General features: G+C 44.2%; 1 protein-coding gene across 2 annotated transcripts in view; it reads left to right on the top strand.

Moving 5' to 3' along the window:
* Positions 1-25,499, top strand: part of SDK2 (sidekick cell adhesion molecule 2) — a 601,666-nt gene that overhangs the window by 303,589 nt on the left and 272,578 nt on the right. The window lies entirely within an intron of this gene.

The following is a 25,499-nucleotide window of genomic DNA, read 5'->3' as shown; positions in this document are numbered from 1 at the left end:
CAGTTTAGGATTCCGAAATCCATTCTGGTTCCTCCTCGCTTCTAGACCTGGACCACCTGCACTTACTACCAGTTATGATCACTTTCTGAATCAGTTTAGGATTCCGAAATCCATTCGTTAGCATGGTAAACAGATTATAATTGCCTCCTGTATGACAGATGACTGTAATATTTGGTATTGTTTTCACAGGCATTTTCTCTGTTTAGACCTTTGATCCCTCGCGTTCATTTCGAGAATATTGTGAGCTGATATGCGCGGCCGCTTGTCTCTGTATAACGTACATTGTTACACAGGCATCCACATGCTTGTAATTGACCTCATATTTGTAATGGCTTTGTAATGGCATTCTCCGGGGGAAGTGCATGCTGCAAAAAAAACACATATGCCTCAACAAATTACAAGTATTAATGCTAACGTCTGTCACCTTCGTCTTAACACACGTCACTCCGTGTGACAAGCTGAATTATATCGACTTTCTGGAGGATAAAAAATGCCCCGCAAAGCTTGGAATATAAAGTGCATTGTATTTGCTGCACATGACATGTTGACATCATTTGGTCAAGGCTAATTCTGAAGATATACAGTCGAGTCCCATTATAATGAGCACCACCAGCTTATAACCAGAGTAACCGCCGTGTGCAGCACGCACAGCAGCTAGCTGGGCTGGGGGGGGACTCGATAAAGTCCTAGTAGGTTGTCACAGGAATCTGGAGCCATGCTGACTGCTTTGCATCCCACAGCTGCTGGAGGGAGTGTGGGGGGGGATCCATAGAGCAAATACGAGGTGGTCCCACAGATGATCAATTGGGTTGGAAAAGCCTGGGGAATTAGGGGTCAGGGTAGTACTGGGAAGTCTTGGTCATGCTCTTCCAACCAATGTTGGACATTTCTAGTCATGTGACATGTCGCGTTGGCTTGTTGTAAGATCTCATCTGCTACAGGGAAGGCAATCAGCATGTAGGGGTGTACTTAATCTGCAAGCATGGATTCATACCAAAATCAGTGGAGAGTGCCTTCCACATGGATGAGTGGTCCAGAGAATGCCACCAAAACCTTCCCTAGACCATAACACTGCCACCACATCTTGTGTTCTTCCAGCAATGGTTGCAGGGTGTTTGTTTTCTGATGTTCCTCGCCTGACACGCCAGGGGCCATCCTTTCCATGAAGCAGAAAATGTGACTTATTGGAGAAGACAACCCTCTGCAAATCAGTGGAGGTTTAATTTCAATACTGCTGTGAAAATCAGCGTTTTTTCAGCCAGTGCAATTTCATTAGTAGAGGTGCAGTGACCGTCTGTCTGCTCCGGAGCCCCATACACAGTAGGGTTCACTGAACTGTTGTATTAGAGACATGTCTGGTTCATTTTGATGGTGAGTTGCTCTGTAGCGTGTCAGTCCGCCCTCGCCCACCTTCGTAGCCGACGTTCACCTCTCACATCAATGACACGTGGTACTCCAGTTACCACAGTGCTTATTTACAATGATGCCATTTGTTCACTCACCATACACTTTCACCACAGCAGCACGAGAACAGTACCGCCACCCTTAGCCCGAAAGCCAATAATCATCAGTTTTTACAACTCTCCTTTTACCCATGACCATAACGAGGGATATGTGTGCAGACAGACTACCACACACTTTATATACCCACCGAGCCCACTCAGCACAATCAGTGCACGTGACTGCCTTCATCAGCTACATGCTGCCAACGTTGAAAATGACAAGTGGTCAGAATAATGAGACTTGACTGTGTAATGGCAACAGTCTAGAGGATTTTTCTGTAGTGGATGTAGAGCTTTATGGTCAGCAACATCACAGCGATGAAATTTTATTTTAAATGAAAGCACAATGATGGACTTCAGTGGAGAGCATAATTGTAGCTTTGAAGCCCCATCTCATGATAATTGCCAGGAGAAGTTGCACCAGAAGTCTCCTCCAAGTAAAAGGGCTAATGGACAAGTAAAAGGGCTAATGGCTTTCTTCTTGAAGCAGCTCCACACGTGTCCATGGATCGAAGGGAAGTGAATGGGGCTGAGCTGCAATACCACAAACAAACAGGTGTGGTGCCGTTTTTGAAAGAAAGCAGCCATGTTTTTCTAATGTACGTGCATGAGCAATCAGTGGTCATGTCATTCTCTTTGGTCATTTATAAGGTTAAATAGGTATTCCAGCTTCACAACACCGATGGCCCATCCTTTTTATAATTAATCAATCTTAGAACTGCCTCCGATCAGCTGTTTGGAGGGGCCAGTCACCTCCTGTGAGTGCAGCAGTCCTGCACAGTAGCAGTGGTGCAGGTTAATTACAGCTTCATCCCATAGGTGGCGTGCCTTGACACAGAGAAGAAGCTGTAGCACTGTATGAGATCTGCAGCCCCTTCAAGCATCGTATTGACTACGGTCCCAAGAGTTGGACCCCCACTGATATTGATGTCCTTTCTCGTGTGATCTGACATGATAGGCCCACAGTGAGCTCAAAAGAATAAAGAGTAGAAACTGGAGTGTGAGAATGACCTGGGGTCACCTAAGTTATTCTCAGGCTTTTGTCGTATTGCTTGGATGGAGTGTGAGAATGAGCTGAGGTCACCAAGTTTATTCGCATGCTATTGTCGGATTGCTTGGATGGAGTGTAAGAGTGACCTGAGGTCACCTAGGTCACAGTTCCCCAACTCCAGTCCTCAGGGCCCACCTACCAGTCAGGATTTCAGAATACCCCACAGAATGAACACCTGTGGTAAGTCCTAAGGCATTGACACTAATTATATCACATACTAAATAGTAGGAAAACCTAAAAACCTGACCGGTAGGTGGGCCCTGAGGACTGGAGTTGAGGAACACTGACCTAGGTTATTCTCATGCTATAGTCATATTGCTTGAATGGAGTGTGAGCATGACCTGGGGTCACCTAGGTCATTCTCATGCTATTGTCGTATTGCTTTAATGGAGTGTGAGAATGGCCTGGGGTCACCTAGGTCATTCTCATGCTATTGTCGTATTGCTTTAATGGAGTGTGAGAATGACCTGAGGTCACCTAGGTTATTCTCATGCTATTGTCATATTGCTTGGATGGAGTGTGAACATGACCTGGGGTCACCTAGGTCATTCTCATGCTATTGTTGTATTGCTTTAATGGAGTGTGAGAATGACCTGGGGTCACCTAGGTTATTCTCATGCTATAGTCATATTGCTTGGACTAATGGCACGTCTCTAGTCTAGGCATGATGGTTATGCAAGTGCCAAACTATTGGAAATAACTAAGGGATTTTTCTCGAATTTGATGACCTATCCCCAGGACAGGTCATCGGTATCAGATCGGCAGGGATCTAACACCCAGTAGACTTTCCAATCAGCTGTTTGAAGAGGCGGAGCTCAGCACTCTCCTCTCATCATGCCAAGCACAGTGCCGTCTATTTTATAGTGGCTGTGCTTGGTATTGCAGCTTCAGCCCCATTCACTTGAACGGGACTGAGCTGCACCTAGGCCATGTGACCAATAAATGTGACATCTCTTCCAACAGCTGATCGACGGTGATACATCAATACAGTCTCAAACTCCCAGAAAACCCCTTTAAAAGGATATTTTCCAGAAGCAGTGCCACTCCTGCAGATGGGCTGTGGCTAGTATTGCAGCACAGCCTTATTGACTTGCAATAACACGTTCAGCCCATGGACAGGAGTGGCGCTGTCTCTGGGGAGTAAAAGCAAACATTATTTTTTTTTTTTATCTAATTTTTTACAAACATGAATATTTTCTTGTTGAGTGGGTGTTGAAAAAAAAAAAATGGCAATCATACGTGATGTTAGCCGCGCTGAAGACTGCAGAGTTTGGGCGGTGTACAGGGAAATTTCACAGACAGCTGTTCATAGTATAATGAGATGTCATGGATCACGGCGAGATTTCACAGACAGCACCTCTATCACAGGGATGCTTTTTACAGACTTCAGCTATTATATTTCACAAGTAACATCAGTAAATGAAATCCTTAGTTGACCTCGATGTATGTATACATGACTGAATGCATTGAAGGAAGGCTGATATGAGAAAACTGTTGCTGATCACGAAGATCAGAAGTACTCCGAGACCCGGCCTGCTCCCTTCTCTGCCATTTATTAGATGTAGATTTCTATGTGCATTTAAAGGAACTGGAAAAAAAAAATCCGCTTTTTTCCAAAAACAGCGCCAAACCTGTCCACAGGTTGAATGTGGTATTGCAGCTCAGTCCCATGAGATACAATACCATGCACAACCAATAAACGGTCATGGCGCTGTTTTTGAAAGAAAGTAGCCATGTTTTTCTAATCCCGGACAGCACTTCTCTTTAGACTATTGTTGATGTAGCAGACAGTATATTGAACTGTATGCTTTGCTTAAAGGGGTTGTCCGGGTTCAGAGCTGAACCCGGACATATCCCCATCTTCACCTCTCCGGACCCCCGGATGTATTGCGCAGCCAAGGGCTGTTTGTTTTTATTTTTTTATACGGCTAGGCGGAGGCTTCTACCTAGCAGTGAGCCTGGTGACGTCACCGTCTCTGATGGGCAGGCTTTAGCCGTTTTACAGGCTAGCCCGCCCATTAGTGCCCGTGACATTACCAGGCTCACTGCTAGATGCCGCAGATTACCAAGCACAGCGCCATCCATTGGATAGTGGCTGTGCTTGGTATTGCAGCTCAGCTCCATTCACATGAATGGGGTTGATCTGCGCCTAGGACACGGGACCCATGATTGTGATGTCACTGACCTAGGGAAAGGCTGTGGCACTCCCTTCAAACAGCTGATTGGAAGGGTTGTCGGGTGCTGGACCCTCACCGCACATTGCCGACACTCTCATAGAAAATGCTTTTTTTGTTCTTTTTTTTGCAGAACTGAAGTGCGGATCCGCAAATGCGGATGCGGACTGCACATTCTGGCCCCTATTGAAAATAAATGGGTCCGCACCTGTTACGCAAAATTGCGGAACAGATGCGGACCCATTTTGTGGAGTGGCCATCTGAGGGCAATGTATGCAGGGTTAGACTGGGGTTCCTTGGACCCACAGGATAAAAAAATTATTCTCAGGGCCCAACACCCCATACTATCAATAAAGTCTAATAGGTTTAGATTAAAATAAATTATTTTTCCTCTTGGACTTTTAGGCCCCACTATGGACCAGAGACTCGGCCCACTGGAGGACCCTCTGATACTGTGGTAAGCCAGTCCAACCTTGTATGTGTAGTCCTTATCTCTGAACTCTTATCAGCTTATAAACATTTATTTAAATCAGTTTGATAACAATTGAGTTATAATGAGTGTTTATGAGCTGTCAGGAGATCAGAGATAAGGCTTCACATAAGCCATCAGCCCAGTTGCCTGACAGACATCTCGCTACTACAGGATCTCAACGTTGTACAGAGAAAGGGTATAAAGATTTTTTTAAAGACCAATTGAAAAAATGATTTTTTTGCTCAAATTGATTACAGTACAATGCAATCATTAAAAAAATGTGTCCCCAGATAGTCATTTCTGCCATAAGAGTGATAAACCCAGTGCTGTTGGAGTGAGCCCCTGAGGAGCCAGTGCAGAGGATGGGAGTGGTAGTGTCCCTGTTGAGGTGTTGTGTCACGGTCAGGCTGTTGCTCCCTGGGTGATCAGTGCAGTAGAAAGTGCAATTTGAAGAATCAGGCCAGGAGTAAACATATAAAAGTCTCTCTTTACTTGCAAAATATAACTTGTGGTACATCCAGAAGTAGTAGGCACAAAGTGCAGATTCTGGAACCAGATGAGGAGGTATGGTGGCTCGTTGGATGGCACTTGCAGGCACTTGTGGATATCGGTGTCCAATGTGTTACAGGCTTGATGTTAGTCTGGCCTGGTGATGGGTGTCTGAGCCATAGTCCCTCACCTGTCGTAGTGTCTGTAAAGCTTTAATTTTCACTGGTCACTCTGCTATCTTGTCACACTGGTCATTTCTAGAAGCTGTGTTCTGAATTCTGATGGTCTCTCTGGAGTGATGTTCTCACAGGAGAATTAGATATGATTTCTTGGCGTAGAAGCTCTGACATGTGCTTCTTCTCCCTTTGTCTCCCTCAGTTTGAACTGGATCTCCACCTCTTGGCAGGAAGCAGGACCAGCCCACTGCTACCAAGAGGGGAGAAACAGGGTGGTTAACCCTGTTCCTGCCAACCATTACCTCCTGTGCTGGAATAAACGGCCAAGACATAACACTGAAATAACATTACATAATACAATAACGTCAATTGCAGATATCCCTCAGGCATAAAAAGTATATACTACTAAATCTTCAAATGTTGCCCCCTATATAGAAAAGTAATATTCGTTTGGATAAATGTCTTTTGAAATGGCGATCAGCTGTTGTCCTCAAGGTCTGTATCGGAGAAAGAATGAGATCAAAGTCTCCCGGATTAATAGACATTGACAGGACTGGAGCACTTGACTCGAAACCAGCTTCTCTCATGGATATCTCCACGATCTGGAATATAGCGAAGAAAGATCAATAACGCAGTGGTGTTTCGTAGCATGTTGGAATATGGCAGACGGATGCGCCCAGCGTTCCTTTATCTTATTGAATTGTCCTAGATCTGAGCATGGAGACGAAAGAGAAACCATTCGGTGCCGACAAATACAACCCAAGATTAATGTCCTATTGATTTCAAAGCTACTTTTGTCTTTGATGAAACTGAAATTAATTTGCCTGTGGATTCCTGCAGTGAGGGAGACCTTCTGAAGCAATGTCGCAGCAAGTGGGTGCAAGACACAAGCGGTCTTTTCATATGAAGGTTCCCACATGACAAGAGACAAGTTATTGAACAAGCCGGTCTGTTTCCTGAACCAACTTCTAACGCCCCGCTGGAATAATCTCATTTCCTTCTGCCATGTCGCTCAGCTGTCTGACTAGAGCAGCACAATCCCTTCACTCCTCTCAAGCAGAAAAGTGCAGATCCAGAAAAATCGAAAACAAGCAAAACAGATTGACTCCTCGCCTGCGGTTTCCCAGTCGGGTGTTATGTATAATACTGCAAAAATGTGCAATAGTATAATAATATATGGCCAAGTCAAGTAGCTGTGTCCCCTTCATGCAGATGACCAGCCTGGCACATCAGATGGCGTTAAAGGGGTTCTCCCATGATTAATGTAAAAAATGAAAATCAGACATAATACAGTACATGACAATCTTTCTAACAAAGCTAGAACCAGCCCTGTACCTCACATGGATCCAGAGATCTCCTTAATCATTGCTCTGCTAGACTTATATCAAGCTAACAGCTCAAGGGGAGTGTATTTTTTGCTGCAGCTCAGGGGGCGTGTCTCAGCTCTCCCTATCACAGCTCAGGGGGCGTGTCTCAGCTCTCCCTATACCAGCTCAGGAGGCGTGTCTCAGCTATCCCTATCACAGCTAAGTGGGCGTGTCTCAGCTCTCTTTATCACAGCTCAGGAGGCGTGTCTCAGCTATCCCTATCACAGCACAGGAGGCGTGTCTCAGCTCTCCCTATCCCAGCTCAGGATGTGTGTCTCAGCTCTCCCTATCACAGCTCAGGAGGGGTGTCTCAGCTCTCCCTATCACAGCTCAGGGGGCGTGTCTCAGCTCTCCCTATCACAGCACAGGAGGTCTGTCTCAGCTCTCCCTATCACAGATCAGGAGGCGTGTCTCAGCTCTCCCTATCACAGCTCAGGAGGCATGTCTCAGCTCTCCCTATCACAGCTCAGGAGGGGTGTCTCAGCTCTCCCTATCACAGCTCAGGGGGCGTGTCTCAGCTCTCCCTATCACAGCACAGGAGGTCTGTCTCAGCTCTCCCTATCACAGATCAGAAGGCGTGTCTCAGCTCTCCCTATCACAGCTCAGGGGGCGTGTCTCAGCTCTCCCTATCACAGCTCAGGAGGCGTGTCTCAGCTCTCCCTATCACAGCTCAGGAGGCGTGTCTCAGCTCTCCCTATCACAGCTCAGGGGGCGTGTCTCAGCTCTCCCTATCACAGCTCAGGGGGCGTGTCTCAGTTCTCCCTATCACAGCTCAGGAGGCAGTTGAAGTATGAGCGGCCTTCTCAGTGAGCGGGACAAAGAAATAAGTGTGGGGGCTCGCTCTGGTAGACAGGATTAGCGGACGCAGTATAGAGGCAACAACAAGTTCTTTGGATCAAACAGTTCAGTGTTTTATTCACACTTTAGGCAAGTGAAAAAACAAGCAGTCATATTCAAACAAAAAGTCACCTTGCGGTGACACATTGGCTATTCCTGGAAATATGGCATGTTAAGACTACTGAACCCCTAAACCCTAAAGGAGTTGTGCCGTGAAAAATACATTTTTCCAACCAGCTCCTGGATCCAAACACTTTTGTAATTGCATTTAATTAAAAATTTTGTATAGCCACCGAGTTATTCACTTAAATCTATCTGTATACCGCCACCTGCTGTTTGTTCTTTTCCTTATTTCTCTGGCCACCTTACTGAGGTGGTCACACATGCTCAGTTTACGTTAGAAGCTGGGGCAGTTACAGGGAAAGAACAGCAGCAGAAATTACATGATGCCTGAGAAAGAAAATGCCCCCCCTCCCCCTAAGTTGTCAACTTATAATAAATCTGGCAGAGCTATTAGACAAATGAATGGGGAAACCTCTGGATCCATGTGAGGTACACGGCTGGCTCTAGCTTTGTTAGAAAGAGATTGCTTCGTGTACTATGTGATGTCTGATTTTTATTTTTTACATCGACCATGGTATAAATCCTTTAAGGACTCGAGTAGAGAAACATTAGTCGAGATAAATGTTTCTCATCGTATCCATTTTGCATGATCCAGAACTAGCCTCAAGCATCTGGTAACCTATGCGGGTCAGTCAACCAGACTACTAGGTCTAAGCTCCATTTTGTCCATGTTGAAAAAGGACAGTGGTAACACCCAAAACATATTCTTTAAAGAGCACCTGTCAGCAGGATCAGCTCTATTAAATGAGGCATACTTACTTGTAGGGTTGATTCTGCTGATTAAAATGATACCTGCCTTGTGAAAATCGGTTGCAGGCTTGCAGCGCTACAGAGAAAAAAATAATTGTATTCTTTATGGTATCAGTGGACTGAGAGGCGGAGTCTAACTCCTATGTGCACCCTAGCTTTCCAGTGCTGGCCACGCCCCTCAGTGCACTCAAGACTTCACTTGTGTAAAGAATAAAAGCCTTTATTCTCTGGAACGCCACCACTGATTTTCACGAGACAGATATCATTTTAATCAGCAGGAACAACTCTCTCAGGCTGTATGTCTGCTTTAATAGGGTTGATCTTACTGACAGATCCCCTTTAAACCCTTTCAGACATTAAGAGAAGAGTAGCAGCAGATCCCCACCATCTAGGTCCTACAGCATCATAGGGTAAGGTCTGTCTATTCACTAATGGTTTGTAGACAATGCCCTGCCTAAATGTTTGGAACAATGACGCCACGAAACGACTTCCGCAGCATAAATCACAAGAATAGTCCATAACTGATAATTGACAGACCATACCTATAACAAAGGGAACGCGCTGCAATCTGATGCTTTGACAATATTCTGCCTTGAAAAATCACGGGCTCCGCGTGATACAAGAAATATGTTTTGTTGTCAGCAATTCTTTTCAGTTGGGTGTTAGAGCAGGTCTCTCTTCACCGGGGCGGGAATTGAAAGAAATTGTGTAAAACATGCCGAGCGCTAATTACATTGGAAATCATAAAATGTGTGAATTTCCATTAATTTGATTTTCCACGTATTGATGTTTAAAGGGACCTTTATCCTTATATATTTGAACGACCTGGACAAGTGCAAGGAGACAAAGAAAGAAAGAAACCAGAATATTCAAGAAATCTTTCCAGCGGCTGATTCAGTATCCATTCTTCGCTTACAATGTGCCCAGTGAGCTCACAATTAGTTTCCCCGTCTCTGATTTCCCGCTTTCTCCCCTTTTTACTGGTCTGTGGTTTTAGTCAGCTTTCACATGATATGATCATAATACGTACTGTACTTCTACTGCATCTGACTCCTCTCCCAGCATCTCCATGCCAAACACACCCGGCTTGTCTGAGAATACATGTGCCCTAAAAAAAAGGGGGGGGGGTCAGGCAGGGGAGATGGAAGAAAGTTGCTGACAGACACCTACAGATGCTGACAGAAACCTACAGCTGTGGGATCGGATTCGGAGCACTTGAAATCTGCCTGCCTGATTCTTATCCCCTCTAGTTGGCCGGTTTTGGCAACACTTAAGAAGCTTTTATGGCAGGTAGGGATCAGTTAATCGATTTGTCTGAATCGATTCATTCATCTGAACAAATATTAAAGGGTTGTCTGGGTTCAGAGTTGAACCCGGACATACCCCCATCTTCACCCTTCCGGCCCCCCTGACGTGAGCATTGGAGCATTTCATGCTCCGATGCTCTCCCTTGCCCTGTGCTGCTTCGAGCAGGACAAGGGCTGTTTGCTTCCGCCTAGCAGTGTTGCCAGTGATGTCACCGCCTCTGATGGGCGGGCTTTAGCACTGCCCTAGCTGTTTTACAGGCAAGGGTAGCGCTAAAGCCCGCCCATTAGTGCGGTGATGTCACTGGGCTCACTGCTAGGCAGAAGCCCCCGCCTAGCTTTATCCATGGAGAGCCCGGTACATCACCGGATCTCCTAAAAACGCCTTTGTCCTGAACGATTCAATCCAGGGCAAAGGAGAGCATCAGAGCATGAAATTCCCTGATGCTCATATCAGGGAGGCTGCCTGGTTGAAAATGGGGATATGTAAGGGTTAAACTCTGAACCCTGACAACCCCTTCAAGTCTGTAAGGGGCTGTCCTTCTACCGACGATTCTCTACCCCACTGGTAGATTGACAGGGATGGGCTGTCCGAAATGCGAGATGTCTGTGAGATCATGTGCATGCGCCGCTACCACAAGTAGAAGCGCATGCGCAGAGATTCTGCCTTTGAGTACGAATCAGCAACTGTGCACGTGCCTAAAATTGTCCAAAATGAACGAGATGGGCCTGCCGATCCGCCTATGCCACGCCCCCTTTTTTAACCTGGCGTGGAAAAGGGGAAATTCACAAATTGCAGAGCAAATACGTTTTGCGCCGCAGTCTGCAACAGATATACGCCAAAAAGTGGTGTATATCTGTTCGTAAAGGACCCTTGTAGATCATACAGGATAAAATCCTCGGACTCGGGGCCCATTGGATGGCCGTATGCTGTCCACAAAAATGCGGATCCATTTTTTTGTGGATTTGATGCAGACCTTTTCACTTCTATGGGACCCTTTTCTTCCGTTCAATGGCTCTGCAAAAAAAAATAAAACATGTTTTATACACCATTGAAGTCTATGGGTCCGCAAAAATGCAGAATGCTGTATGTTTTTCTTTTGCGTATGGGCTGAGCCATCCGCAAGAAAACAGATCCACATTTTTGCCGTCTGAATGAGCCCTCACTGTGAATACTGAAGCCTCCTGCAAGGGTTTACTTGTTCACCTGCTGGAACATTAGTTGATGTAGTAGAGCTGCAACGTTCCTGTTCCTGAGATTGCTCCTTGGCCTTTCGCAGAGTTTTGGGTGAATGGCGACTGCCTTTCCGAAACATAGCACAGGGGTCCGGCTTTTGCATGATAAATGGCTTTGGAATATTTCCTTCTGTCCCAGTGTTCATGCTCTGTATAGATCAGTTCTGTGCACACCGGTGCGAAATGCCAGAGTATTAACAAAAATATCAGCATGTCCTCCTCAGTGATTTTATTTTTGGGTGGGGGTGTTTAAAGGGCATCTGTCAGCAGTTTTGTACCTATGACACTGGCTGACCTGTTATGTGTGCACTCGGCAGCTGAAGGCATCCGTGTTGGTCCCATGTTAATATTTGCCCGCATTACCAAGAAAAATTATGTTTTAATGTATGCAAATGAGCCTCTAGAAGCAACGGGGGGGCGTTGCCGTTGCACCTAGAGTCTCTGCTCTCTCTACAACTTCTGCACCATCTGCACTTTGATAGGGCCAAGTGTGATGATGTTTACACTGCCTGGCCCTGACAAGTGGAGAGGACGTGGCAGTTGCAGAAAGATCAGAGCCTCTAGGTGTAACGGCAACGCCCCCGTTGCTCCTAGAGGCTCATTTGCATGTAATAAATGGGGCATATATGGGGGCACAACTAGCGTCCTTATATATGGGGCACAACTAGGGGCTATTATATATGGGGGCACGACTAGGGACTATTATATATGGGGGCACGACTAGGGGCTATTATATATGGGCACAACTAGAGGCTATTATATTTGCAGCACAACTAGGGGCTATTATATATGGGGCACATCTAGGGGCTATTATATTTGCGGCACAACTAGGGGCTATTATATATGGGGCACAACTAGGGGCTATTATATAAGGAGGCGCAACTAGAGGCTATTATATATGGGGGCACAACTAGAGGCTATTATATATGGGGGCACGACTAGGGGCTATTATATATGGGGCACAACTAGAGGCCATTATTTATGGGTCACAACTAGGGGCCATTATATATGGGGCACAACTAGGGGCTATTATATTTGCGGCACAATTAGGGGCTATTATATATGGGGCACAACTAGGGGCTATTATATATGGGGGCATGACTAGGGGCTATTATATATGGGGCACAACTAGGGGCCATTATATATGGGGCACAACTAGGGGCTATTATATTTGCGGCACAATTAGGGGCTATTATATATGGGGCACAACTAGAGGCTATTATATATGGGGGCACGACTAGGGGCTATTATATATGGGGCACAACTAGAGGCCATTATTTATGGGGCACAACTAGGGGCCATTATATATGGTGCACAACTAGGGGCTATTATATATGGGGGCACAACTAGGGGCTATTATATATGGGGGCACGACTAGGGGCTATTATATATAGGGCACAACATAAGCTATAATATAGATAGATAGATATACATGGGGGGCCCAACTGGAACCAATTATGTGGGGGCCCAGCTGGGGCCATAAGATATATATATAGGGGCACAACTGGGGCCATAATATACATATGGGGGCTAATATCTATACTGGGGCTATTATAACTAATAGGTGGCACTAAGGTGGGCATTATTTATACTGGGGGCACAACTAGGGGTCATTATAATTACTGGGGGCACAAAGGGATGCATTATTTAAACTGGAGGCACTATGGGGTGGGCATAATATATATGAGGGCACTGCAGGGGTTAGGGTTTTAACTTAGAAATCTAATGAAATTTATCCGTATTTTAAAAATGTCCGTTTTTAAAAACGGAGAAAAAACGGCCCTTAAAAATAGACAAAAAGGCAGAAAATGGATGTACAAATGTTAGAAAAATAACAATTTTTAATGGTTGTGTGCATGTCGCCTAACACTGTGCAATACCTGGTATGTTGCCATCCTCTTGCCGTGTACATTGGACGCGGTGTGGTCGCCCCCACTGTTTTCTTGGAGGAGAATGTGTGCTATCTGGAGGCACTTAACAAAACTGAGCAGCCTAAAACCAAACGATGAAAGGAGAAGACGCATTTTAAATAACTTATCGATGTGCTTGCCTTTTTATAAGGATTTCATCACCCATAAAGCGTAAGAATTCGCGTTCCTTCCCCCTCCTCCCAGCCTTTGCTAATGATAGCAACATAATTCCGCTGCAAGAGGGGACTCCGGGAGAGTGCAGCGTCGGCAGATTTTCCAAGGAAAGGGAGGTTTTAGAAAGAGTTTTATCACTTCGAATGATTGTATCTAGCTGCCTGTGGAACATAAAAAAGATATTTAACTTTCAAGCGCGGCGAGCATGTGTTTTTTTGAGGTGCCAGTCACTGGAAGTTAACCAGTAAAACACCGGAGATCTGCAGTTGAACATTGAGGACGTCCTTGGCGAACGGTGAGGAGCCTACGGACCTGTTGGGGTTAACGGCGTTGCCAAGCTAGGGAGAAGGGATTTTTTCAGATGCATGGGGCAATTACAGAAGAAATGAATACACAGGTGATTAGCACACATCAAAAGTCCGGATTAATGGCTCGGCTGCTTCTGGAAAAAAAAACGAATCTCCTTTTGTTACCAAGATAAGAACATCAAATAAAGGCAGAGAGGGACTGAGAGGCTCAGATGTTCTTAAGAAGACGCACGCTCCTCCTTGTGCGTGCTGCGCATTATGTGGGAAACGGCGCAGGCATATTATCCCAATGTACAATAAAAAGTGTCACAAGTGGGTCTTAAAAATCGTTTCAAAGCCAATTATACCCATGTGCACACACCCCTCCTTCTCCCTCCACTGAGTCGTTCTTTCTAACGATTTCTCCATCAACTTGCAATTTTAAAGGGGTTTTCCGACTTTTCTATCCTCCGCATAGGTCATCAGTACCTGATCGACTGGGGTGCGACACCCGGGATCCCTGCCGATCAGCTCACCATACCCTTGCTGCAGCCTCCTTGCAGCTCGCCAACCACAGCGCCGTACACTTTATAGTGGTTGTGCTAGGTATTGCAGCTCCGCCCCATTAATTTGATTGGGACTGAGCTGCGCCTAGGCCAAGTGACTGATGATTGTGACGTCACTGGTCTAGGGTAAGCTGCGAGAAGGCACAATAGGTCTGAGCATCGCTGATCAGATCAGTATAAAAAAGTCAGAAAACCCCCTTTAGGGTCCATTCACACATCCACGGATGCGCAAAACATGGATACCAGCCATGTGCGTTTCTCAATTTGCGGACTGTACATGGCCGGCCCTCTGATAGAAATGCCTATTCTTGTCCGTAGCTGCGGACAAGAATAGGACATGCTCTATCTTTTTAGCGAGGCCACGGAACGGAACTACGGATGTGGACAGCACACGGATTCAGACGGAAAACTATGGATGTGTGAATGGACCCTTAACCTTGACCAACTCAGCTAAAGATGGCCATACACATGGGAGCAAAATCAGCCGAACCCGAGGATTTTGGTGAGATTAGAAGACCATCTGATGTGTATGGGAGGCCTCCTGACTCCACTTGACGAAGGAAAAGAAGGATCGGGCATGTTGAATTTCAGTGCTTAATCCTTTTATTCTCAGGAGAGATGAAATGGGGAAGTTGGAAAGAATAGCTGGTGGCCGAAACAAGCGTTCGGCCACCGGCGATTAAAGGTGTATGGGCATCTTAATTCTATGGAGATAAGCAAATACTTTAACCCTCTGATGCCTCTGTTCTCCAGAAGATGTACTGCATAGTAAAAAATCCATACTATCAGATCTTTGTGTATCCTGATGGTCTCTTAGATCCCTTTGACATATTCGGCAAGATCAACTAATGAACGTTAAAGGGGTTCTCCAGGATTTTGATATTGATGGCCTATCCTCAGGGTAGGTCATCACTAGAGACAACTTTTTTCAAGACATTTGCTTCGTTCCGAATTAATTCGTCATGGAGCGTGTTAAATCTGCTATATCCCGGCCTGCAGGGAGATTGTATGCCAGTGTGCTTCACTGTGCATTGCAGCAACATACATAGCTAGTCATTTCTGGTAATGAAACACTTACTGTGCGTCAGTATGACAGGCAGGTGGACAACCCAATAACAGTAGATTTAGACACCTTATTCACCCCAATTTGAGAATCAAGGCATAATAGAATTGTTTATCTATTAAACAAGGTGGACGCTGTTCAATCAGATAGCTCTGTGACCTTCACAGGGATTGATGCACACTAAGCTGTCTCCTATAGATCCCTTCAGTTTCAGATTACAGTCCCTGCACTGTCTCTGCAGTCTCCCTATGTTCTCCCTACAGTGTGTAAAAACTCTCCCTACGATCTCCCTACACTGTCCCTGCACTCTCCCTATCCAATATTCAACAATTAAAAGCTTTTAGTAACACTGTCCCTAGCGCTTGTCACGTCTCTCCCTATGCTCAGCTCACAGTGAAATGGCAGAGACCGCACTGTCTTGACATCACAGAAGCTGGCTAGCTGCTGAATGGTTTTTGGCATGGCATTATGGGTGATCTAACATTCTTGGCCTTCTCACTTTCACTTTGTAACACACGTAGCCACCATTTTGGGGAAAAAACAACTCGTTACAACGAAGTGCGAAGAAATTCGGATTCGTTGCGAATCAAATTTTTCCTAAACTTCAGATCAAATTCTACTTTGGATGCTTCATAATAACATGGTAACATAGTTTATAAGGCCGAAACATCTGTCCATCCAGTTCGGCCTGTTATCCTGCAAGTTGATCCAGAGGAAGGCAAAATAAACCTGTGAGGTAGAAGCCAATTTTCCCCACTTAAGGGGAAAACAATTCCTTCCTGACTCCAATCAGCTAGCTATAGTCTGTAATATTATTACGCTCCAGTAATACATCCAGGCCCCTCTTGAATTCCTTTATTGTACTCACCATCACCACCTCCTCAGGCAGAGAGTTCCATAGTCTCCCTGCTCTTACCGTAAAGAATCCTCTTCTATGTTTGTGTACAAACCTTCTTTCCTCCAGACGCAGAGGATGTCCCCTCGTCACAGTCCTGTACTGACCCCTGATATATTTATACAAAGTTATTAGATCTCCCCTCAGTCGTCTTTTTTCTAAAGCAAATAACCCTAATGTTGATAATCTTTCAGGGTACTGTAGTCCTTCCATTCCAGTTATTACTTTAGTTGCCCTCCTCTGAACCCTCTCCAGCTCTGCTATGTCTGCATTGTTCAGAGGAGCCCAGAACTGTACACAGTCCTCCATGTGTGGTCTGACTAGTGATTTGTAAAGTGGTAGGACTATCTTCTCATCACAGGCATCTATGCCACTTTTGATGCAACCCATTATCTTATTGGCCTTGGCAGTAGCTTGCTTGATTTCTGCAGCTTAGTTTGCTGTTCACCCAAATTCCTAAGTCTTTGTCCATGTCAGTGTTTTATCATTGAGTATGTACTGGTGACTTGCATTATTCCTTCACATGTGCAGGGCCAGCGTCAGCACCTGGCAAACCCAGGCAAGTGCCGGTGCCCACTCAGGTCTATGTGGAAGATCACTGTAAGGGGAATCCCCAAGTGTTACTGAACAGTCAGAACTCTAGTTCCCGGCTTAGGAGTCCCTGCTCACACTTCATATATGGCTATGACCACATATGGAGTCACTGCTATGAACATGAAGGGGGTATGCCCAAGCATTAACAGTATGCTTGGGGACACACAGTGTATTTAAGTCTAATTTAGCCTCTATTTCTGAAATGTTTCTGCCAGGATTTGAACTCACAACCTTCTACATTATAGGCTAGAACCTCAACCACTGAGCTATGAAGCTCAATGCTAATCTGGGCTAGAAAAACCTCATAGTAGTCTCTCATGTATTAGGTATTCCTATACAGCAGTATAATTAATTTTTTATATTTTTTTTGCAATTGTAAAAAAATGTATGGCACAAAATAAATGTGTAATTACAAAATATATATATATATATATATATATATATATATATATATATATATATATAATCATACTTCTCATCTATATGAATGCATAATATGTGGAAAACTACTACTGAGGTTTTTAGCCATAATATATGTACAGCAGGTTAACAGGAAGCTCTATAGCCCAGTGGTTAAGGTTCTTGACTTTAATGTAGAAGACTGTGAGTTAGAATCTCAGCATAATCATTTCAAGAATAGAGGCTAAATAAAACTTAAATAGACACACCAACCTTTTTAATTTGTGTAACTATTATTTTTTGTTTGGAAAGGTGGCAACCCTAACCCTTGGGGTGTGTATGACTTGATAACTTTTTATTCAATTTACTTGGGTAATAAAGTGATGAAAAAACGTCAAATTAGCCTTTTTTTTCGGTTACACCCTTCACCATATGAGCTAACTTTTTTTTATATTTTATGCCCATAATTTTATTTATTTTTTGTTAATTTTTGTTGAAAGTGGGGTGATTTTACGTTTTAAATTTTTTCAAAACTTTTCTTTTTTACTTTTTTTAAAATTACTTTTCATCAGATTGCAACTTATTCTCTATAGAAATCACTTTATCACAGTGTAGTGGTGCCGCCTAGTGGCCTGAATTGGGATATGCTAACAATAAGCCTGGAAGAATAGTACAGGCTGTGGCTCATTTTTAGAACAGGGTGCTTTCCCTGATCTCTGCTGGGGGAAGGTGCGTCTGAGCAGGAAGCCCGTGCTTCCGTTTTTTAACACTCTCAGATGCTGTGGTGACATTTGACAAATGCCACAAGGGGGCCCACTAAGATTTATCGCCCAAGGGCCCACATGAACCTGGAGCCGGCCCTGCCCATGTGCATAACCTTATATTTTTCAGTGTTAAGCCTCCAATCTATCCAGATCACTCTGTAGCAGTCTACTGTCCTCTGTAGTATATATATACAGTATACTGTCCTCTGTAGTATATATATATATATATATATATATATATATAGTATACTGTCCTCTTCCATGTCAATTACTTTACAAAGTTTAGTGTCATCTGCAAGAATTGATATTTTACTATGCAAGCCTTCTACAAGATCATTAATAAATATAGAAGAGAATAGGGCCCAATACTGACCCCTGAGGTACCCCACTAGTGACAGTGACCCTTTGATTCACTTAATACCAGTCATCACTAGCTGGTGTGAATCGAACTCCTGGTAATCCGCTAATCAACTGTATGAAGAGACTATGGAGCTTCATGAGCGCTTAGGTCTCTTACTAGACCAGTGACGTCATGTTCATCCATCATGTGTCCTAGGCGCAGCTCAGTTCCATGCAAGTAAATGGGGCTGAGCTGCAATACCAAGCTCAGCTACTATACAATGGACGGCGCTGTGCTTGGTCAGCTGCAAGAAGACAGGTACGATAATCGGAGCTCCAGTGAGCACCACGGCTTCCTCAAAAAGCTGAGCGGTGGGGGTGCGGGGAGTTTGACCCCCTCCAATTTTATTTTGATGACCTCTGCTGAGTCAAGGCCATAGAATATGAAAACCCCTTGCCGGGTTTCATTAGGCTTTGCATCTCCAGACATCACAAAGAGTGTCCAGAGGACCACTCTTCCCTCTTCTGTCGAAAATTCCTACTAAAGTCAAACAGCCGGCCTGAGCTAAAAATTGCCTACCACCGAGATTAGCATCGTTTTCTGACCGTAACCTCCGACCTGTGCTCTTGCCTGGGGATGAAATTGAAACTGCCATACGTTGCGTATTGACATTTTCTATAACAGCAATTGCTAATGTTACCCTGAATTTCTAGTATACAGTGTGAGAGCCTGCCCTATTGTTCTAGCGCTTCCAGAGATGCGCTTTACCTTTTGCTTTACCACTATCGATTTGTTGATTTTTTTACCAAATTCTTGCACTTGTCTCCTCCGAGCTCTGTGTGTTACCGCCAAGGTACTGCAAAAAATGACTATTTCATCTTATATGCCATGAACAGTGTAAACATAATATCCCTTCAGGGGTTCTCTGAAAGGTCCTTTGTAAATGTTAGAACGCTCCCTTGGGAGGCCGGTGCGTTCACTTTCCCCATAGAAGAAAATGTAGCAATTCCAAAATAAAGAAATGGGAGACGGGAAAGGAGTGCTGAGTCTGCAGACATTTTTAATGATGCAGTGACATGGCATCTCGATAATAAGATCAGCAATACTTTTTTTATTTTCCCGGTGATCTTTATGTATTATCCTGTGTTGCTCTTGACAGTAAGGTTGCCTTTTACTCGTTCATTTCCAATAATTTCTGTGTAAACAACAGATACCTTAAAGGGGGTTCTTCGTTTTGGACAATCTCTACTTGTTAGATGGGTTCCTCGACAATAAGCTGATCACAAAGTCTCCCCACGATCAGCTGAGATCTGTTTTGAAACCTACTAGTAAGTGTTCATTTTTCCTGCAGTGCCACAGCTGGGCAGATGAAGTATTACACGGTGTCCATTCAGATCAATGAGTTGTCTTTGTAACGCAGGACAGGATGGGTCCTCCAGAGTGAGAGAAGCTTTTTGCAGCCACTGTTTCTTCTGGCCAATAAACGAAGAGTCTGGACAGAAGAACCCTCTCTACTAAATTCCTAATGGGCTGCAGTATTTAAGTTGGACAATCTCTTTAAAGGGGCTATCCAAAGTCTAACACATTTCCCCCAATGCTCGGGCCCCTCATATAGATTATACTTACTTCACTTCCCAGCACCAGCATCACTCCTGATTCCCGCATGGCTGCCAATCAAAACATCCTGCAATGGGGGGAGCAGACAATAGCAGGTTGCAACGGGACGAGCGTCCCTAGCATCGTGGGTGACGCTAGGGAGGCTCGCCCCTGTTGCTGTTACTTTGATTTGCATGACAGGGAGATGCAGCGGTGATCGTGCGTGGATCAGGAACGTCAGGAAGTGGGTCCTGGTGAGCGGGGTAAGTATAATCTATGTAAGGGGCCCGGGCATTGGCGGACATGTTTTAGACATTGGAAAGCCTCTTTAAGGGCAGAGGCCCCCATATACATGAGTGTATTGCTGGCTGAATCTGCCTAAAACAGTGGGTTCATCTGACAGTGTATTGCGTATGAGGAGCTCTTGACTCTTGAGAAGTATCAGGTGAAATGAATATTTTCTCCCAATCCTTTTGTTCTCCTGGGAGTTAAGCCACCAACAGAAGGTCAGCCAAACTGAATGTGTATAAGGCAGTTTTGAGGGAGTCAGGAGACATAGCCGTCGGCCAAAGGATCGTTCAGCCGACAGCTATTGAATTGTGTATGGCTGCCTTAAGGCTATACAGCCAATCATTTTGGGCCTTTCCATCAATATGCTATCATTTGCAGTTGTAATCCTGTTTGATCAATGGGTTGACCCAACAGTAACTTGTGAACCAAACCAAGTAGACAAATTTGGCTCCATGTCATTGTCTATGCAGATCCTATCGCCCATTATCATTTGTAGGTCATCTCAATAATGGAAAACGGGTGTGATCTTGATCATGTAAAGTAGTTGTGAACCAGTTACACAATGTCAAATCTGCAGGTAGGATGAGCCCAGTAAGAAAAGCACAATATGCAGTTCCTACACCACAAGAAAGGTCCAATCCCATCACAAGACCGACAGAAATTTGAAAAAGGGCATAAAAAATTACAGCAAAATTTCATCAATAGTCAATATGATTTTATGAGCTACTGAGTAACTAAAAACGAAATTATCCCATTTTCTGGAAGCTTATGGCCCTTAGTCTTTTGGTTGTGAAGTCACGGTGGGTCCTCCCATCATTAACCCTGGGTTCACACCTGAGCGTTCGCGATGGAGCGCTCTGTATGCGCGATTGTACGGGCGTTTACAATCGCGCATGCAGAGACAAGCGAACGCCCATTGTCGCGCGTTCCCGAAAGTCTATGTACGGGAACGCGCGACAAAACGCCCCAAAGAAGCTCAAGAACTTTTTTGAGCGTCGGGCCCAGGTGAGAACCATTCCCATAGGGAAGCATTCGTTTCTCCTTGTTGAGCGTTTTACAGCGCGTAGGAATGCGCTGTAAAATGCTCAGGTGTGAACTTAGGGTAAGGAATTACTCACCACTTGAAATTTAGCAAGACATTTAAAAGAAAGTTTTCGGATCCACAAACATCTTATTACCTGAATTCCATGTCTTCAAGGGGCTTTCATTTTTCTTTTTATAGAGTAACTTGGGCATGACCTTTTGTAATATTACCTTTTTTTCCCAAATAGGATCTTTATGTCTTTTTCCTTATATAATTTATAATGATTTATCTTTATTTGATTCTTATTTATTTTTGTTGCCTTGAAACAAGATATAAATCCGTGGTCTGTATAAGGTAGCGAGGCACGTAGAGAGCTTAATAAAGTTGTGTCGTGTCCATAGTAACTCAAATCAGAAAGTAATAACAGCAGTAACCCAAATCTATCAGATGTTTCAAAATATATATACCAGCGTATTAACCCCTTGGGGTCGAGGCCTATTTTCATTTTTGCATTTTGGATTTTTCCTCCCCACGTTCCAATAACCATAACTTTTAAATTTTTCCGCTCACATAGCTATATGAGGGCTTTTTTTTGCGGGACATGATGTATTTTTTAATGCCACTATTTAATTTACTTTATCTTGTATTGGAAAATACCCCAAAAAATTTAAATCTTTGTGTGACAAAATAAAAAATGAAAAAAAAAAAAAAAAGTCCGACAAGGTTTTTTGTGGTTTTGACATCACATTGTGTTCACTGTGTGCTAAAAATGACCTGATGTCCTTACTCTGCGACTCAATACTAATGCAGCGATACCAAACTTTTATAGGTTTTATTTGTTCTACTACTTTTATAAAAATAAAAACCTTTGAAAAAAATATAAATTTTCTTTGCATTGAAATACTCTGAAAGCCATAACCTTTTTATATTTCGTTTTACAGAGCTGTATGAGGGCTTGTTTTTGTGCAACAAACTGTATTTTTTTATTGGTAGTATTTTTGTGGTATGTATGACTTTTCGATCACTGTTATAGAATTTTTTTTGAGGGGGACAAGATGACAAAAAATGGTGAATCATGTGATTTAAATTTTTTTCCATTAAGGCGTTCACCATACAGGAAATTTTTTCAAATATTTTAATAGTTCAGACATTTTTGGATGCAGCGATACCTAATATGTTTTTTATTTTTTTATTGTTTTTGTATTTTTATACGTAATATTGAGAAAGGGGGGTGACAAACTTTTAATATATTTGTGTTTTTTCATTAATTTTTTTAACTATTAGACCTTTTTTAATATATCTATTAGGGTGAATAGGATTTTTACCGTCTCCATTCTGAGCTGTGAGGCATGCATAGCCATGGCAGCCTTAACACTTCTGAAGTGATCCAGGATGGCCGGTCTGGATCGCTTCAGAAATGTTTAGGCTGCCATGGCAACCGATTGGACCCCCGCGATTTCACTTAGGGGGCTCCAATCGGAAGACAGAGAGAGCCCCCTCTTCACCACATGTGCCATGATCAGCATTGATCATGGTACCTGAAGGGTTAAATGACGGGGCGGCGCAAGTGCCACTCCCTGTCAGTGCAGGTGGATGCCAGCTGTATGATACAGTGAGCATCCGCCGCATATGGAGAGGGCCGGTTGTAGAGGCCCGCTCCATACATCCCCTCATACATTATGTATATATTACATACATTATATACATATTCCAGTATTTTCATATTGATATCCTATCCCGAAACTCAGCTGTATGAAAAGGCCGCGGTGAGCGCTTAGGCCTCTTCCTAGGCCAGGGATCAGCATCCTTTGGCACTCCAGCTGTTACGAAACTACAATTCCTAGCATGCTCCATTCATTTCTATGTGAATTCTTAGCAGTGCAGAGCAAGTATGCTTGCTGGGAGTTGTAGCTTCACAACAGCTGGAGTGCCGGAGATTGCCTACCCCTGTCCTAGGCCATGTGACATCACGTTCATCGGTCACGTGGCCTAGATGCATCTGAGTCCCAATCAAGTGAATGGGGCTGAGCTGCAATACCAAGCACAGCCACTATCCAGTGGACAGCGCTGTGCTTGGTAAACTACAAGGAAGCTGATCGGCGAGGGTGTCGGGAGTCAGGTTCCCTGATCCCATATTTATGACCTATCTTGGTAAAATCCTGGAAAATCCCTTTAGTTAAATGTGTAGGGATGACATGCTTCCAATGCAAAGGAGAGTACTTAGGGAGAGATTTTAAACACAATTAGGGGGCGTGATGGGATAGATATATAGAAGTAGATTGCAACATGGACACGATGTAAACCATGATGGCGGAGAACATCGTATTTTACAGTGATAGGGCGGCCGTCATACTTTATCAGATAATTGCATTTCTTCTCTATGAATTGTTATGCAGACGACCTTTCTTTTTTGCACTCTGTCCTATAATTAACTATACCTCGCAGTACAGTGATTTACCTTGACGTGATGATCCAGTATCCACACTACGGATTGTCCTAAAGGCTCTATTAGCCTGGAAATTATACCGGGTCTCATAATGTCCTAGGTTCAATAAAGGAAATACAACTGGACGTAGCAGGGAGAAGAAATGAAATGATTTTGAAGGACTAGGGCTTATGCACACGACTGTTAAGTGTTTTGCAGTCCGCAAATTGCAGATCCTCAAAACATGGATACCTGCCATGTGCATTCCACATTTTGCGGAACGGAATGGCCAGCCCCTAATAGAACAGTCCTACACTTGTCCGTAATATGGACAATAATAGGACATGTTCTATTTTTTTGAAGAACGGCCATACGGACACAGAATGCACACTGAGTCATTTCCATTTTTTATGCAGCCCCATATAAGTGAACAGTTCTACATACAGGCCGCAAAAAAGGAACGGGCACGGAGAGAGCGTAAGATTGGTCAGTTGAGGACCGCTGAGGTGGACCACCACTCAACTGCTGGTCATAGATAGAGCTGTCGCCAGCACCATCTCCTCAGACTCCACCTGAACAGCCCAATGGCATATCCTTTCAATGGTGGAAACAGGGATAATCTGGCCTCAGACACCTCTGGTCGGGTTCAGGCTGGCAGATGTCTATCTCCTCCATATTCTGCTGGTCACAATAGATACAATGAAATGACCTTGTCCTTCTGGAGGAGATGCTGCAGAGACTTTCTTCTGATCGGTTGAGCTGTGCTGATTATCCCATCTGCCTGCCAGATAGAAAGGCAGTTATAGATAACTTATTTTGCCTTATGGCCCATTAAAGGGGGTTTTCCAGTGTTTAATACTGATGACCTATCCTCAGGATAGACCGTTACACCTAGAGGCCCTGCTGCACCCTATCCACTTTGATTGACAGGACCAGACAGTGTAAACATCATCAGTCCTGGCCCTGTCAATCAATATGTAGAAGGCGTGGCAGTTCCAGAGAGAGCAGAGCCGTTGCTCCTAGAGTCTAATTTGCATATATTAAAAGTTCATTTTTCTCAGCAATGCGGGCACATATGAACATGGGACCAACACAGATGCGTTCAGCTGCCAAGCGCACATGGAACAGTTCAGCCAGTGTCATAGGTACAAAACTGCTGACAGATGCCCTTTAAATGGAATCTGTCACCACCATCTTGGACTATGCTCTGCAGTACTTCATGAGTAATAATACAGATAAGGAGTTTAGTTGGCTATTTTTGTTATTTTCGCACTGCTCCCCGGTCCCCCGCTGTCAGCGTTTAAAGCTGCTGCTGCGCATGCGCACAGGAGTCCTCTCCATTATGTCTGGACTGTGTATTTCAGAGCAGCTTTGAGAGCTGAAGGTGGGGGATCAATGGGAAGAACGAGAATAAGAACTGACGATCTGGACTCCTTATCTGCAGTTCTGCTCATGTACTAATGCGGCTAATAGTCCAGAATCGAACCCACAAACAGCGAAGGGTGAGTAGCCGCTGAACCAAAACCCAGTGAACATAGTACATTGCTTGATCAGATCTGTCCCCCTTTCTGGAGTCACATAATCCTTCATAATCATTTTAAGGAAGGTATAAAGCTCCATTCTGTGATTGACAAACCAATTAGCTAAACGGACGACCTTTTCATTTTACAAGCCATTTGGGCAGAACAGT

This window comes from Bufo gargarizans, chromosome 6 (genome assembly GCF_014858855.1).
Source record: "Bufo gargarizans isolate SCDJY-AF-19 chromosome 6, ASM1485885v1, whole genome shotgun sequence".
NCBI lineage: Eukaryota > Metazoa > Chordata > Amphibia > Anura > Bufonidae > Bufo > Bufo gargarizans.
This window is presented reverse-complemented; position numbering and strand designations above follow the sequence as displayed.